We start from the raw sequence: 17,840 nt of genomic DNA, 5'->3' as shown, positions 1-17,840 counted from the left end.
AGGCTATTCTTCTTTATTCTTTTAAAGTTGAATCGTCACTGGAACATAGATTCTCAAGTGTGAAGCATGCAATAACCGACAAACTTCTGAAAGTCAGTCTCGGCACCTCTTCCAAATATGTCTTTAAGAGAGTAGCTAAAAGGTCTTCAGAATATATATTTTTTTTAATTTAAATGTATGATTCAAGTTTTTAAACACCTGTGGAAGTTAACTTCAACAACAATTTTAAAAATCAGTTTCTTCCTCACAAGCAAATACTAACAATCAACACACAGAGCTGAACTACAGAAGTTTTCAGCTTGTTTTGATCTAGCTCACAGTGACATGCTTCAAGTTACACACGAATTGTCGAAGAAGGACACAGACCCAGTGTTAGAGTCCTAGCCACTGACCTGCTTGCTCCCATCTGAACAGTGCAGTTATTCACAAGAAGAAAGATACACTTTCTCACTTAAGAATGCCTTAAGGGTTGACTTATACATTGCATTAATTCATCTTGAAGTTCCACAGATTTTTCTCTATGTTTTAGATGCAGAGAAAAACATTGGAGAAGCAAAGACAGCTTGTGTATTGTACATTCCAGTAATACCCTCCATAAAAATAAAATAATTGCCATTTTGTGAAGCAGATGGCACATTCATGGAATGATCTCTAACAGCAACATATTTCAAAGAGAAGTTTTTCACTCTTCTATTGAGAGGCAGGGGAACTAACTCAAGTCAAAGATGTTTAAATCAAGGTTAAACCAGATGATTTAATTCGGCTAGCAGCCTACGGCAGTTTGTGTTTATAGCTCAAGTGGTTTCCCCATTGATTCTGCTGCTAACAGAGCTACACGCCACACAGCCATACAGATGCATCCAAACAAGAATCGTGGAAATCACAGCTCAAGTTGAACGAAACCTCTGATTATTCCCTCATACACTCGAGACCAGTGTCTTGAAAGTGAGATCAGGTTGCTCAGGGCCTTTTCCACCCCCACCCCAGGACAGCCTGCTCCTCTGCTTAACCAGCCACACCAGAAAGACTTTCTCCCTCACGCCCAACTGGAATTACCTCTGCAGCAGCTTGCAGCCATTGCCTCTCATTCTCCTGCTGTGCACCTCTGAAAAATGCCTGGCTCTGTCCTCTTTCCAACCCTGCCTTAAGGAATAGAGGACTGCAATTCAATCCCCTGAAGTTCTTTCTTCTCAAAATGACACAAACCCAGTTCCCTCAGCCTCTCTGACCTGTTCCCACCCCCAACCATGGCAGCGGCCTTTGCTGGACTCACTCCAGTTTGCCAGTCCCTCACTTGTACGGGGCCCGCACTGAACACTGTCCACATGTAACATGATGGCCACTGAGTATGTTATTTAGTTTAACACAGAATTATTTAAGAAACTGAACAACTATGTGCTTTTAAGGCATAGAACACCAAAATTCCATTCCAAAGGTATTTAAAAATTCCAATTGGAAAAAAATAACCTGTTAAACATGAAACACATGAGCTACTATATTCATGTGTATTGCATTATAAAATTATGACTCTGGATAGCTGAAAAACTGTCCTGACATACTGGACATGACACAAAGGTTATCAAAATATGGAGCCTTTTTTCCCCAGAAAATTGATTTCTCAAACACAGTATAACCTCTAGTTAATGACTCAAACTGCTCCCTTCCACAGCAATCACAGAAACACAGGGACAGAAAGCAGCTCCTGAAGTTACCTACACCAAAGGTTAAGATCTCCTGTTGGCTTCCAGCTGCCCGACTATTCACCCGACTCAGTGCTCTTCACCTCCTTCCCTTCGGGTGAGGGTAAAGAGGTAGCAGAGGGCAGTGTGGACCACGCTGGTGGTCTACAGGTTGCCTCCTTCCCCCACATTTCCCATGTGTACCCAATATTTAGCAGATGCTGGGAGAGAGGCCAAGGAGCACCCAGACACTTTTATGAAAGACAAGTGACCCGTTCTGGCCAAAAGAGTGGCCCTCGCTTCTCCTGTCTGCTTCCTGACGTTTTCACCCGGTCCTTTCCTGTCAAACTGTTAGGAGAAACAGGCAGCTCATTCATTATTTACAGACTGGAAGAGGAAGACAACTTTCCAACCTTGCAAGTTCCCAGTTTGTCTGCTTATAATGGGTTAGCCATTGAACCAATCAATTATCTGAGCAAACCCACATAAAGAAAATATTCCAAGCCTAAGAGACTACTGCTGTTAAAAAACCCTGATCTGTAGCAGGGCAGCATGCTTTTATTCCAGCAGTTTACCTGGTAAATTTGTAAGTCTGTCTTTAAAAAAAATCAGCAATAACCATGTTAAATGTATGTATTTGCAAAGAAGAAAATTCAAATCCCTTAATACATTGCAATATATTTAGGCCTCAACAAGCCTGTAATAATTTCTAAATTTTAAATCAATGTTTAAGAAAAATAAAGTGTCATTAAAATACCACATCAAAATCAGATGTTCTTGGGTGATGTTTCTCATGCAGAGAAGTCCCATGCAGTAGAACGGGACTCAGATCTCGAATGGCACTTGCACCAGAAACCATCATTGGCCGAGTATGAAATGATCCCCAAGGACAGGTCCCAGCATTTGTGCCCAGAGGGCTGGAAGGCATGTCCTATAAGGAGCAGCTGAGGGCTTTGGGCTTGTCCAGTTTGGAGAGAAAGAGGCCGAGGGGCAACCTCATTGCTCTCTACAGCTTCCAGAGGAGGGGAAGTGGAGAGGGATGTGCTGAGCTCTTCTCCCTGGGACTCACCGACAGTACACATGGGAATGGTCCAAAGCTGCACCAGGGGAGGTTTACATTGGACGTTAGGAAGCATTTCTTTACTGAGAGGGTGGTCAAACCCTGGAACAGGCTTCCTAGAGAGGTGGTTGATGCCCCAAGCCTGTCAGTGTTTAAGAGGCATTTGGACCATGCCTTTAATAACATGTTTTAACTTTTGGTCAGCCCTGAATTGGTCAGACAGTTGGACCAGATGATCATTGTAGGTTCCTTCCAAGTGAAATACTGTATTTCAAATTTTCCATCAAGAGCGCTCACCTTCAACTGTGAAAGCTGGTATGGAAGGAGGTGGAAGTCTGCAGTGTCCCACAGCAGACCTTACAATTTCAGAGCACTAACACCTCTATAATAAAGGCCAGTAGCCTGGCATCTGAGAGACTGAAATTCTTAATCCACAGCAAACAGCAGTTTTAGCAAAGAAAAGCACCTTTATATTTGTCCAAAGACTACTGAAGAAAGTCAGTGTTCCACTCAGCGACTCAGTTTCCCCTCTCATTACCTCTGGTAACTCCTTCTGCCTCCAGGACTAGGAGGTCTCTCAGCTATGGCTGCACACCATAATTCATTCAATAGTTTCCTCTAATTGTGGGATGAACGACAGTCCACAAGTTCTCAGCTATCCAAATACCGATCAACATCTGCATTTCCACTTCTTCAAAACTATTTTCTGAAAGTTATTACTTTTTCAACAGTCATAAGGCAACAGAAACAGGACCAATGCAAACTCCGCCAAAATTACAAGGCAGCACAGCGTTCATACCTGGTGGCACAGTACCTATCCCCGAGCTCCCAAGAGGCACACACAGCCAAGTTTTCCAGCTCTACCACCCTAAAAACTGTAAAGGCAACATACCTTCTCTTCAAAGAGTGCACACTGTAACTACAGCAACATCAGGATTCTTCATTCTTAACGGTGCAGAAAGAAGGAACCAGTGAGCATTTTTTAATAGAAAACAGCAAAGATGAAACGAGGAGATTAATTTCCAAGGAACTGTGACTTACAGAGAAACTTAGTGCAGGCAAGCTACAAAGAAACTTCTCTGAGAAAGCCTGAAAGCCTAAAAATTCAATTAAAAAAAAAACAAACCAGTAAAAACATCCCTGTGAAGACAAAGCCTATGAATGTTTAAAATCCTCTTATGTTCACATCACTTACTGAATATTGCTATGTAATGCCCAACTGAGTCTTCTTCCACCTTTAACTACAGAAGTCCTGCTGGGAAGTAAATCTTGCTGAAATTTGATATATAGACTCTTTTGAGAGTGCAGAGAAGCAAGCAGAAGAAAAGAATGTAAAAGAAAGAAGGTTAATTTCTTTTTTTTTTTAAGTACCTCAAGATGGCTGTGTATATATAGCACAATTTGTTCTCCATGCAAGACTATTCCTAAGAAATATAGAGCTGTTTTTATACTACAGTGGGTGTGAACGAAGCAGGCGTTTATATTATGACAGCTTACCATCACATGCTGTAAGCCATAGAAGAAGGCTGTATCAATACTGGATTGTTATTTCTTTTAATTTGTATTTGGTTTTATTAATAGCTAACAGTTCTATATTGTACTAATTTTATTCTTAAATTTATCGAATAAAAATATAGCAATAGAATAATAAAGAATTGCCAGGCAGAAGGCAGCAGCCTCAAAGAGGGGAGTGAATGGAAACAACTCCATGCTCGGCATGGCAGGCGAACCTTCTCCTCACCCACCTCGCCATCCCACGTACCCCTGTGCAATAGGTACGAGGCTCTGGCTATGGAAGGCCACTCGAGCGAGGATATGGATGACAGTCAAGCTACTCCACAGGTAGCACCTAGGCCCAAAAGGCCCACGCCTCAGGTCATGACCACCCCAACAAAGAAGAAAAGGAGAGTTATAGTCGTAAGGGACTCCCATCTGAAGGGTAAGAGGACCCGATATGCAGGGCAGACCCTCGTCTCAGAGACGTCTGCTGCCTTCCCCAGGGCCCGTGTCAAGGACATCACTAGGAAACTCCCCAGCCTGGTACGCCCCTCTGACTATTACCCACTGCTGCTCCTCCACGTGGGTGGGGATGAAGCAGAGACACGTACCACGAAAGCGATCAAAAGGGACTTCAGGCTCTTAGGGCAGTCACTAAAGGATTTGGGAGCGCAGGTAATATTCTCCTCCCTCCTTCCAGTTGAGGGCAGCAATGGTGGGAGGAACAGGCAGACAGTCCATAAACGCATGCCTCCATGGCTGGTGTCAATGCCACAACTTTAGGTTCTTTGACAATGGGGCAGCCTACATGGCACCAGGCCTGATGAACCCTGATGGGATTCATCTCTCTCAAAGGGGGAAGACGATCTTTGCCCAGGAACTATCAGGGCTCATGAACAGAGCTTTAAACTAGGCTCAAGGGGGGAGGGGGATAACATCAGGCTTGCCAGCGACACGTTGTGGGATAACATGACCAGGTTGGAGGGACGGGGCGCTGGTGAGGGCCCTCGGCCTACTGCTCAGAGACGTGTTGGACGCACTACAGCATGCTCGAAGCCTAGAGAAGATGAGCCAGGGGCTCCAGATGCAACAGGAGCCAACGGGGTAACACTGGGAAGACACATCAAAAGAATTCCTGCCACTCCAACCAGTAAGTCAGCCTCAACGGGGGCACAACTGAAATGCCTCTACATGAACGCACAGACCATGGGGGATAAACAAGAGGAGCTGGAGACATGTGCGCGCCTGCAAGGCTATGACATTAATGGCGTTACAGAGACGTGGTGGGACAGCTCCTATGACTGGACTGTTGGGATGGAAGGGTACAGGCTCTTTAGGAAGGTCAGGCAGGGCAGGCGAGGAGGGGGCATCGCCCTCTATGTCAACAACCAGCTGGAGTGCATGGAGCTCCACCTGGGGATGGAGGAGGAGCTGACTGAGAGCCTATGGGTCAGGATTAAAGGGAGCACTGGGGCAGGGGACATCACAGTGGGGGTCTGCTACAGGCCACCTGACCAGGGGGACCAAGCAGATGAAGCCCTCCATAGGCAGACAGGAGCAGCCTCACGCTCACAAGCCCTGGTCCTTATGGGGGACTTCAACCACCCTGACATCTGCTGGAAGGACAACACAGCTGAGCGCAAGCAATCCAGGAAGTTCCTGGAATGTGTTGATGACAACTTCCTCCTCCAAGTGACAGAGGACCCCATGAGGAGAGGTGCCATGCTGGACCTTATTCTCACCAATAAGGAGGGCCTGGTAGGGGACGTGAAGCTCAAGGGCAGCCTTGGCTACAGCAACCACAAAATGGTGGAATTCAGGATCCTCAGGGCAGCGAGGAGGGGACACAGCAAGCTCACTACCCTGGACTTCAGGAGAGCAGACTTTGGCCTCTTCAAGGATCTGCTTGGTAGAATACCAGGGGACAAAGCCCTGGAAGGAAGAGGGGCCCAAGACAGCTGGCTAATATTCAAGGGTCACCTCCTCCAAGCTCAGGAGTGATGCATCCCAACAAAGAGGAAGTCGAGCAAATCCAGCAAAAGGTCCCCGTGGATGAACAAGGAGCTCCTGGGCAAAGTCAAACAAAAAAAAGGAAGCCTACAGAGGGTGGAAGCAAGGGCAGGTAGCCTGGGAGGAATACAGAGAAACTGTCCGAGCAGCCAGGGAGCAGGTTAGGAAAGCCAAAGCCCTGATAGAAATTAGTCTGGCCAGGGACATCAAGGACAACAAGAAAAGCTTCTGTAGGTATGTTAGTGATAAGAGAAGGATGAGGGAAAATGCAGGTCCCCTCCAGAATGAAATGGGTGACCTAGTTACCCGGGATATGGAGAAGGCTGAGGTACTCAACGACTTCTTTGCCTCAGTCTTCACTGGCAAATGCTTGAGCCACACTGCCCAGGTCACAGAAGGCAGGGACTGGGAGAATGCAGAACCGCCCACCGTAGGAGAAGATCAGGTCTGAGAATATCTAAGGAACCTGAAGGTGCACAAGTCCATGGGACCTGATGAGATGCATCCACAGGTCTTGAGGGAACTGGTGGATGAAGTGGCCAGGCCACTCTCCATCATATTTGAGAAGTCCTGGCAGTCTGGCAAAGTTCCCGCTGGACTGGAAGAGGGGGAACATAACCCCCATTTTTAAGAAGGGAAAAAAGGAAGACCCAGGGAACTACAGGCTGGTCAGTCTCACCTCTGTGCCTGGCAAGATTATGGAGCAGACCCTCCTGGAGACTATGCTCAGGGACATGGAAGATAAGGAGGTGACTGGTGACAGCCAACACAGCTTCGCTAAGGGCAAATCCTGCCTGACAAACTTGGTGGCCTTCTATGATGGGGTTACAGCATTGGTGGATAACGGCAGATTGACTGACATCATCTACCTGGACTTGTGCAAGGCATTTGACACTGTCCCGCATGACATCCTTGTCTCTAAATTAGAGAGACATGGATTCCATGGATGGACCATGTGGTGGATAAGGAATCGGCTGGATGGTCGCACTCAAGAGTTGTGATCAACGGCTCAATGTCCAAGTGGAGAACGGTGACAAGTGGTGTTCCTCAGGAGTCAGTACTGGGACCGGCACTGTTCAACATCTTTGTCGGCGACATGGACAGTGGGATCGAGCACGCCCTCAGCAAGTTTGCCGATGACACCAAGCTGCGTGGTGTGGTCGACACGCTGGAGGGAAGGGATGCCATCCAGAGGGACCTTGACAGGCTGGAGAGGTGGGCCCGTGCAAACCGCATGAAGTTCAACAAGGCCAAGTGCAAGGTCCTGCACGTGGGTCGGTGCAATCCCAAGCACGATTATAGGCTGGGCGAGGAATGGATTGAAAGCAGCCTTGAGGAGAAGGATTTGGGGGTATTGATTGATGGGAAGCTCAATATGAGCCGGCAATACACGCTTGCAGCCCAGAAAGCCAACCATGTCCTGGGCTGCATCAAAAGAGGTGTGACCAGCAAGTTGAGGGAGGTGATCCTGCCCCTCTATTCCGCTCTTGTGAGACCCCACCTGGGATACTGCGTCCAGCTCTGGGGGTCCCAGTACAGGAGAGACATGGAGCTGTTGGAGAGAGTCCAGAGGAGGGCCACAAAGCTGATCAGAGGGCTGGAGCACCTCTCCTGTGAGGACATGCTGAGAGAGTTGGGATTGTTCAGCCTGGAGAAAAGAAGGCTCTGGGGAGATCTAATTGTGGCTTACCAGTACCTGAAGGGGGCCTACAGGAAAGATGGTGAGGGACTGTTTATCAGGGAGTGTAGTGATAGGAGGAAGGGGTAATGAATTTAAGCTGAAGGAGGGTCGATTTAGAGTAGATGTTAGAAAGAAATTCTTTACTGTGAGGGTGGTGAGGCACTGGAAGAGGTTGCCCAGAGAGGTTGTGGATGCCCCATCCCTGGAAGTGTTTAAGACCAGGTTGGATGAGGCTTTGGGCAACGTGGTCTAGTGGAGGGTGTCCCTGCCCATGGCAGGGGGGTTGGAACTAGATGGTCTTTAAGGTCCCTTCCAACCCAAACCATTCTATGATTCTATGTTTCTATGATTCTATGTTTCTATGAATTGCATAGATTAAAGTAGAAAATAAATATGAAGCCCGGTTCCTGGCTCAGAGGAAATTCTATGACCAGCTGCAATGCAAACAAGGTCAGATCCGCAGAAATGTACCTTTTTGAGAATGCATGCAGAATCCACTTCCCCCAAAACATACTTCGCTTCCATTTCTGCCACCCTTTCTCGCACTAAGCAACGCCCTGCTAAAAGCTGGGGAACAGCACAGCAGCAAGCCCTGAAGAAGGAGAAGTCTACAGGGACACCCTGACAATGTGGCTGAAGATCGGTATTCTGATCCTCCTTTTTAAAGGTTATTATCTACAACATTTCTTCACCTAGAGCAGATTCCTGCCCAGTACATCATCTGCAGAGGAAAGAGGAAGAAAGCAAAGACTGCATTTGCAGATTTGTGTGAGGGCTCCTATCAGCAATGTGATCAGAAAGCACTATGGGTTTTTTTAGTATTGATATTCTTCCCCTCTAAGGACAGATGATTATTGCAAGGCAAAATACAGAATCACTGATTTATAGACTTGGTCAGGTTGGCAGGTACCTTAGGAAGTCATGTAGTCCAACCTGCTGCTCAAAGCCAGGTCAGGTGTCAGGTGAGACCAGGCTGCTTTATCTTCTGGGATCTTGAAATCCTCCAAAGACAAAGACTGCACCACCTTGCCAGGCAACCTGTCCTCTGGCTTGGTTGTCCACCTAGAGAAAAATATTGCCTTTACATCTAGTCAGAACCACCCTTACTTCCGTTTATGACCATTGCCTGTTGTCCTGCCGCCTTCTTGATAACCTGACAGCAGGTGATGGCAGGCTGCCATTAGGCCCCAGTGAAGCAACTCTCCTCCACGCTGAACAAGTCCAGCTCCCTCAGCCTCTCATCCACAGCAGTGCTACAGCGCCCTGACATCATGGTGGCCTCGTGCTGAACTTGCTCCAATTTATCCACATCTTTATTGTACTGGGGCAGGATGGGGTGTGGACAAAGCTGGATGCAATACTCCAGGTGTTGTCTGACAAGTGCTGAGTGAAGGGGAACCCCTCCCTTCAAAAGGGCTCTTCCTTCCCATGTGCACAACCTTGCCTTCATCCTTGCTCAATTTCACAAAGTTCGTATCAGCCCACTCCTCCGACCTGCCCAGGTCCTTCTGAATGCCAGCCCTGATCTCAAGCACATCCACTGCTGATGCCTCCCCCCAGTTTGGCGTTATCTGCAGACTTCACAGGCAAGAGCTGGTCACCTTCCAAGTCACGCAAACATTAAACAGGACATGTACTACAACAGACAGGTGGGGCACTCCACTGGTTACCAGTCTCCACATAAGTTACAACCAACTAACCACCTCTAAATGCAACCAACTCACCAGTTTTTCACCCACCTAGTAGTACACCCACCCAGGTCATAATGACATTCTGCAAAAGACCTTGCTGAACCCAACATGAACATATGATTTTATTAAGCTCAGTAGCACTATACTTATAGATGGAAAAGCTGACACCTACAAATATTTAAGGAATGAGAAGGAGTATGGGTAAAAAGTTATTGAAACCAGGGAAGGGAACCAGGTTCCTGAATATGCACACAGGGTACCTGTCTTTTAGCAAATAAGCCTTTGCTCCTGCTTTTTGTGCTGGCAACTGTTTGAATACCCAAAGGAAGAAGAGGGGCATCATCCCAGGTTTTGGAGGCCATCCTGGCAGTCAAGTGTACCACAACAAATTGCAAACATCCAAAGAATTAAAAGTGAATGCTGGCATCGCATACTTTCAGTCAGAACTGGGGGGGGGTTGTTTGTTTTGTACACACAATCTAGAGGACTGTGTTGTTGGTTCAAGACCATGGTCTTCCATGTTGCACGCACAGGCAAAATAAAAATACATGAATACTAAGAGCATTTTTCTTAATTTGCTCTAAATCTGATTGCAATCAAGTAACTTCATCTGGAAAAGTAATCTTATTTCTGAAACTTCCTCTTTTAAACTTAATCCATATTAGCCCTTTCCAACATTGGAGATCAGCTCTTACCTTAACTGGAAACATCCTCAGGAAGATTTCTGTTTTTCAGTCAGAAAAGATGCTTGCATGCTGCTTAACACTTCAGTTGCATACATATTATTATAATACACATGTAATTAGAATTATTATGTAGAGACTTTATAAATGGTTTTTAATAAAAAACCGCACCAGAATAGTAATTTACTCTAGTAATTATGATATGCCTCACATGCAAAACACAGTATTTTTGTCACAGGGAAAATGCCCCCTCCTGAAAACTATTTTGATTCCCCAGCAAATCAAGTACTTGGCTTCCAAATAAAAAAAAAGGGGGGAGGGGATGTTTTTTATGGACACAGTTGATAAAGCATTTTTTTCCTCTCCAATTGTACTTAATCTGCACATCCACTCCAAAAGCAGAAAGTCCTGGTCAAAGTTTCCATGAGTCCTAGTTTTACAAAGCACGGGTTGTCTTTCAAGATACTGATGACAATTGATGAAAATCTCCATCAGCAGCTCTTTCCAATGATACAAGTGAAATAATATACTGAACTGAAGATTCAGTTCCTACCACTTTCTGCAAATCTAGTCCTGACAGAGACACTATTCCTAACCATGTTCAGCTTTTGGGTACTACTGTCCTTGGAAAAGTAACCATACTGTTTTTCACCAAAGACAACCCCTTACAGACAATGAATCACATCTGATCATTGCAAAAGTGTCCAATTGAACAAATTTATTTCACCTGATGAATAAAGTTATTAAGAACATAAATACAAACCCTTATTCCTGTGTTTCTAAAAAAACTATTTGGAGTAAAATACGGAAACACATTTCTAATCATAAATTAGAGTCATAATGCATGCTCTAGAAAAATAACACAAACTTCATTGATTTTTTTATATCACCAAAATATTATTCATATAAATCAGAAATCAGCTAATGCAACTGTTAAAACATCAATTAAAGTAAGAAAGAAAAAGTTCTGCATCTAGCGCTAACATCCTTGATTTGAAAACGATAGACAACCTCCTTCTCCAGTTTCTATAGTTCAAAAGTGAAGTTTTTAAGACTGAAATTAGTCCATGGTTTGCAACAACACTGAATATTAGGTATAAAATTCTAATAGAACACTGAGGATGTGACACTGAATGCTTTAAAATGGTGAAAAATATAAAGTAAAGAGCCATAAGCTCAAGACTCACTGCGGTCCCAGCAGGACATCTAGATATTGCTGTTTAGTTCCCAACAGCTTATGATCCCATTTTACAGATAAGGAAATAATGTTTATTCCCTTTCTTGAAATTCCTGAGATGTATATTCTGTATCTCTCAGGAAAAAAAACCACAAACCCAAACCCACATATAATTTCTGCAGGTTTTTGAAAGCATTTCTAGAAAAAAGATTACAGAAGTGAAAGTGAATGTTTGACCTTGAGGTTGGATCTTAATACCTCGTATTCATGGTTCAGTCCCAAGTAACAAGTATTGTACAGTACAGTAAGTCACTGACACAGATTTTCCCAAGATAATGCCCCTATTCAGCACCACATAAGTAGAACAATTTATTTTGCTCTGGTTAACTGCTTCACCCACGCATTTGACATTAAGCTTCAGGCTTCCTGACTGAGCAGCAAACGTGTAGGACATGAATCAATGTTGTGCAGTTATGCATCACTTCCCACAGTCTTGCTGATTCAGGCAATTCAGAATAAAATATGAATCAAGTTTTTGATCTAAAAACGCAAGTTTGAAAACATATCTTTCAAATCTTGTTTAGCATTACTTGTCATCATTCCCTTAAAAACAAGTTGGACTTTTACATGCCCCTGGTTTCAAAATAATCTGAAGTATTATGGTGCAACTGAAAATCAGAGTCTTTACTAGTAAGAAAACGTCCAAGTGATTTAAATCTCAGAAGATGTTAATGCAGCAGTTTCCTTCCATGGATATGTGACAGACCTTGAATCTCAAGATTCTGCTCTCTGCAAACCACATATGCACACAATGACATTAGTGAGAAAGATGTGTAAACAGAAAGACTATTAAGACATAGTTGTATAGGTCCATAATAAGCATTTTGGTTTATCTTGCTCATATACCTCCCCTCCTTCTCATAAAGAGGATCTCCCCCTCATAACATGCCTGCAGTCTCCCTAAGTAATTATCAGGCTTCAGTTTATGAATCCTTGATAATTTCCAAGCATCCCGCTCTTCAAACTAATTCTAGATTCAGAAATGAGTTTACCAATGCTAATTTTCCACTAACAGATGTAGTAACAAGAAAGACTTTGTAAGAACAGGAACAAGAGTGGAAAAAAAATCTGTAATGAATGCTGATTCTAACAAAAGGAGGTCTTGGATACGAAAGATGCCTCCCTCATGTGTTGTAGAATATATATGAAATGAAAGACTAATTCATATCACTATCAAAGAAACCTCGTTTATTGCCCTGCTATAACATACAAAATGTTCAACAAGTAAGACGCACTCGACAATTGGATTCACTGCATTTAATTTAATGCTGTAACTCCAAAGGAAGTTTCTCTAAGGGACAACTTCTGCAATAGATATTCCACACGAAGCATACAAGGACAGTACGGAAACGTACTTGGGGCTCAAAAAACCATCAGGAAGCTGAACTCATGGAAAGACAGTTTCAAAAATGCCTTTAAATTTGGAGGCCATAAGACAATTCTCCATGAAATCCCTTCTACAGTTCTAAACTAAAACTGTAAAATGGAAAATCATAATTAAAGAAAAAGCAAAAAGTGAACAGAAATCACTTTACCAAAGCAGAAAGAAAATTACTATCCCACAAATGTAAAGATGAAGAAAATAAGTACTACACACTGCTCGTTTCTCCAGCACATTCAAAACTGAGAACAGTGTAGTATTATAAATGCATGAATAAACTGACTGCAGCTCTGAACAATATGTAAGTTTTAATCTGAAAGTCTGGATCAAAACTGCTACTCCTTCCACTGGATTGCAGAATTTGTTTCCTGGCTTCTCCAGAAATAGACTAAGTTTATAAATTTTCTACAACAGATTCTAAAAATAATTTCTACTTTATATAGAAGCAGCTAATAGACTTCCTGTTTTACAAATGAGTAATGCGCTATTCCCAGTTGCATTACATTCCATTAACAATTATGAACTTTGACAACAGCCCTTCAGGTTTTAGACAACCTTGTTGTCTTCCTTCCGACGTGTATAAACTATGCAAGGACTCCTAAACAGCTCAGAAGCAACTTAAGAACTCCTCTGGTGTTAAGATTCCTTTGTATCAAATTTATTTATGCTGAGACTAAATGCCCTCAATTGTAAGAGAAATGGAAAACAAAGACTATCCTCCCCAGCAGTAAGTAGTAGTGGCCTGGCAAAAAAGAAAAAAAATATCAGTACAAGATTTTATACATATAAAATTATAACAAAGAAAACAAACAAAGAAAAAGCTCTGTTTAAAAAAGTAACTTAAATAGACTGAAAGACACTAGAAAACCTCCAAAAGCATTTAAAAAACCCTGTGATGTTTAACATTAAAACTTCAGCTTACTCAAAACTAAGGCTGTACCTTACAAAGTTTGGATTCTGGAAATCTTAAAGACATGCTATACAGCTACTAGGTTTAGGATAAACAGTACCTTTTATAATTGACATACAAATAAAGTAAGTTTTTAGACTTAGTATTTCAACCTGGTATAAGTCAGCACACTTCCACTAAAATTAATAGGCTAGAAAAAAAAAAGAAAAAAACCCCACCAAGATGCTGAGGTACCTAGACCCTTGACTTCCATCACAATAAAAATGAGAATCTAAATACTATTTATGTAATACTGTGGATTTTTAAAGTTAATCTCATGTCAAAGCTTTTTTCACAGTATTCAACTCCAGGAAAGGACTGTGGCAGTCTACTGATGAGCAAAACCATATCCTATCTGCCAAGAGTAACCATAGCTCCTGGTCAGAAGAAGGCTCCCATGCATGGGCATGGAGGGAGACAACCACCTCTTCAGTACTTTGGTGTGCTCACCACTGACCTGGCAAAGCCAATAGCACAAAACTTGCACAGTTGGTCTCAATGTCTCAGAGCTGTGATGCCAGCCTGCGCGCACCCATCACGCAGCACTACGGCTCCTCTCTATATTCTGTGCTGTATGAACTCCAGAAGCCCAAGTCCCTAGGATCTCAGCTGTCAGACAGCATGTTCCTCAAGCATCTATCTGCTTCCATGGTCCTTTCTCCCACCGCATCCACATGCGGGTATCAGCCACAAAAGCCCCAAGCACTAGACATCCAGTGCCTGTCCTATCACAAGACACCTGTCATCACTCATGTAGTAGGTCATGTCTCACATACACCACCACAGGTAAGCTAAGAAATCCGTAAACTGTATTATAAAAGTCTTGAAATCGCACTGTAAAACCTTCAGAAATATCAGATTCCAAGGTAGTGTCTAAAGAACTACTGTTCATAACCAGATAAACACATGTAACTAGTTCATGGGCTACTGAGCCCGAGGGTAGGGGGAAAAAAAAAAAGACAAGATGGATTAAACAAAGCAACTTAGACAGATTATCAAGATCAAACAGATCACCCAAGTGAAAAGAATGAAGGGTCCATTGAAGAAAAGAGCTGAACAGCCAGAATGCCCGCCTGAATAATGGGCTTGCAGTTGTAGGCGCCCAACACATCCCATGTTCGGGCAATAAATGTGTCTCCTGAGTGTCAATATAAAATTTTTTTAAAAAAAGTAATACTTCGTTTCTACTGCAGAACAGATTGCTCACTAGGGTTCACGAAACAGAGTAAAGGCTTTGAGAAAACGTTTCTTTACAATAACACTAGTCACAAACTAACATAACATTGGTATATCCTCATTGTATTTATTTGGCATGAGACAGTTTTTAAACAGTCAATCTTTCTTATTTCCTGACTCATGCAAAAAATAAACCAAAAAACTGTATCTTTTTATGGTAACAGTTAAATTGCACAACTGAAAAAGAAGATAGTTTTTACATTGCAATTAAAGAACTTCAAACCTGCTAGCACAAGATAAAAGCCATGATCTTAGTAGCTTTGGGGTGGAAAAAAAAAAAAAGGATTGAACAAATACTTAAATGAAAGAGGACGAAATTTAGGATGGATAAAATCTTTTTGGTCAAAAATACAAGCACCACCTAACAGCCTTTAAAATAAGCCTTTGCTATGGGCAAATTATTAATAGTTGTCTTTCCAAGCACCTGATATTGCCTACTGACAAAGCTCACTCACTTGCCCAGGTGAAAGACTGGCCAATCTTTCCAAGCTGTTCCTGCCCTACCCTGTAAGAACAGGGAATCTTTCAAAAGTAACTACATGGTCTGGGATCACCACAAACAACTATATAACTCCTCCAATAGTTAAAGTGTTAATTACAAAGAAACCAAAGACAATTTTAAAACCTCCTTTGAAAAAAAAAAATAATGCAGAAATGGACAGTTGTTATTGTGCCAAAGCATTTTTCCCGTTTCAAGAAAGCCGATTTAATTGAAGATGCCAACTACAAAGCTGGTGTTGAACACAGTTCTAAGAAGGGGAAAGGAAAGAAACTCAATTCCCCCTGGGAGTTTGGATTTTCAATAGCCTTGTCCGTAGCCCATTAAAAGGCCAGGGAAGCTGGAGCTGGGCAGCTCCCAATGCCAAAGAACACGAAGAGCGACACAGGCAAGCAAAAACCCCCGTGAAAACCCTGGGGAAGAAACTTCACCAAAGATCAAGAGCTAGAAGTCTGGAAAAGGAGTAAATGCGCCTATTAACGACACCTTGCACCCTCGCTTCAGTAACTCGCCAAGCCGCGTTACACTGGCAAAACCTATTTAATGACACATTTCAAAAGAACCGGGTTTTCCTCCCCTCCGTCGAGGCGGACGGAGATTCCCAGCTGCCACCCGCGGGCTCCCCGCAGCCTCAGCGCGGCACCCCCAGCGGCGGGAAGCGGAGGGACGACAGCTCCCGAACAAGAGGGGTGTCTCCCCACGAAACACCGAGCCCTGCCTCGAAGAACCAAACTTTCCGCGACTAACACCAGAGCGAGACCCCGGCGCTCCCCGCTGGCTGCAGCCGCCCGCGGCCCCGCCAGCCGCAGAGAGAACACCCACCTCCTCCGCCACCGCCAAGAGCTCGGAGGCAGCGGCCGCCGCCCGGCCCGGCCCGGCCCGCTCCGCTCCGCCGGGGCCCCGCCGGCTGCCCCGCTCCCCGGACACGTCACTCAACACCCCACGCACACACCAGCCCGGGGCTGACGCTGCCGCCGAGCGCACGCTCACCGCCGAGCGGAGCTCCCGAGTCCCAGCGGGGAGCCGCCCGCCCCGTTACAGCCCCCGCTGCCGTTACCGCCTCCCCGGGGCCGACACCACCGCCGTTCCCGGCCTAGCCGCGCCCCGCCCGCTGCCGGGCCTTTCGGGCAGCGCCCGCCGCCATTGGGGCAGCGCGAGGCCCCGCCGCCTCCCGGTTGGCGCAGCCGGCCGCCGGTCGCCGCGTCCCCCCGCCCCCGGACCCCCGCCGCATTCCTGCCGCCGCACGTGACACCGCCGTCGGGGCGGGAGGCCGGGCCGCTGCCCACCCCCTGGCCCCAGGGGCACCTGCCGGCGGTGGGCAGCGGGAGCGGGGCTGGGCGCCGCGGTTGCGGGAATGACGTGGGGGTCGTCGGTGTGACGGGCAAAGAGCGGAGCTGCCCGGCTGCTGCGGAGCGGGAGGCCAGCCAGTGCCGGGACCGGAGAACACGCGTGACAAACAGCTTTTCTCAGCCTCATGCCCAGGAGCAGCCCGTGAGCACACGAGGATGCGCACTAGACCGCGGCAGCTACTCGGGAATTTCATCCCATTTATCAGTGAAACTCTGTAAACAGTTCTCAAAATGAAAGGTTTTGTAAAGATGCTGGCACCTCACACCTAGCCTTTACATCTTTGCGCTTTCCTCATCCTTCTCCTGTGACACTCCTCGCGGCAAGCACCAGGGCAGACCACAACCGACCGCGTCAGGCCCGCAGCCGCTCAAAGCCCATGTCACACAACCACGCAATGCCTATCCAGGAAGTAATGTCGACCGCTTGTACATTCACGTGAATATGATTCTGGACTGAATGTGCCCCTTCCATAAAATTGGAAAAAAAAAAAAATCCTTTACAAGATAACAATTATTTTGAAAAAATATGTACTTTACAATATATCCGTATACATATCTGTCACACTTTGATGAAAATAAATGTACATAATAAGTCCTTGATAGCAATTACAACTATTTTTTTTAATGTTGCTGAATATTACTTAAAACCTTTGGACCACTTTTAAGTATGAAAACTTCAAGCTAAGTGCTGTTCAAAGATCCATGCATCATCCAGCAGTGATCTTTGCCTATTTAAGTGCATTCATGCTACAGCCAGTAATGAAATACACCACGATATAGTAAATTCATTATTATTATTACGTGGAAAGGTTAGTAGAAAATGGCGGCATCTCAAAAGACATTTGATTTCTCATTTGTCTTTAGTTTAACAACACACATCCACAATTT

At 44.7% G+C, this 17,840-nt stretch overlaps 1 protein-coding gene across 15 annotated transcripts in view; it reads right to left on the bottom strand.

Moving 5' to 3' along the window:
- Window positions 1-17,035, bottom strand: part of ARHGEF10 (Rho guanine nucleotide exchange factor 10) — a 119,472-nt gene extending 102,437 nt beyond the window's left edge. For 5 of the 15 annotated variants that reach the window (XM_075747284.1, XM_075747291.1, XM_075747289.1 and 2 more), the window contains exon 1: window positions 16,426-16,656. The gene's annotated coding sequence lies outside the window, so the exon portion shown is untranslated. Of the gene's footprint in view, window positions 1-1,056; window positions 1,144-16,425; window positions 16,719-16,908 lie in introns of those variants that run through there. The other 10 variants (XM_075747285.1, XM_075747292.1, XM_075747299.1 and 7 more) reach the window with 7 other exon arrangements.
- Window positions 17,036-17,840: the final 805 nt, after the last annotated feature.

This window comes from Balearica regulorum, chromosome 3 (assembly GCF_011004875.1).
Source record: "Balearica regulorum gibbericeps isolate bBalReg1 chromosome 3, bBalReg1.pri, whole genome shotgun sequence".
In the NCBI taxonomy this organism is placed as follows: domain Eukaryota; kingdom Metazoa; phylum Chordata; class Aves; order Gruiformes; family Gruidae; genus Balearica; species Balearica regulorum.
The sequence above is the reverse complement of the archived record's forward strand: the minus strand, read 5'-3'. Positions and strand labels throughout refer to the sequence as shown.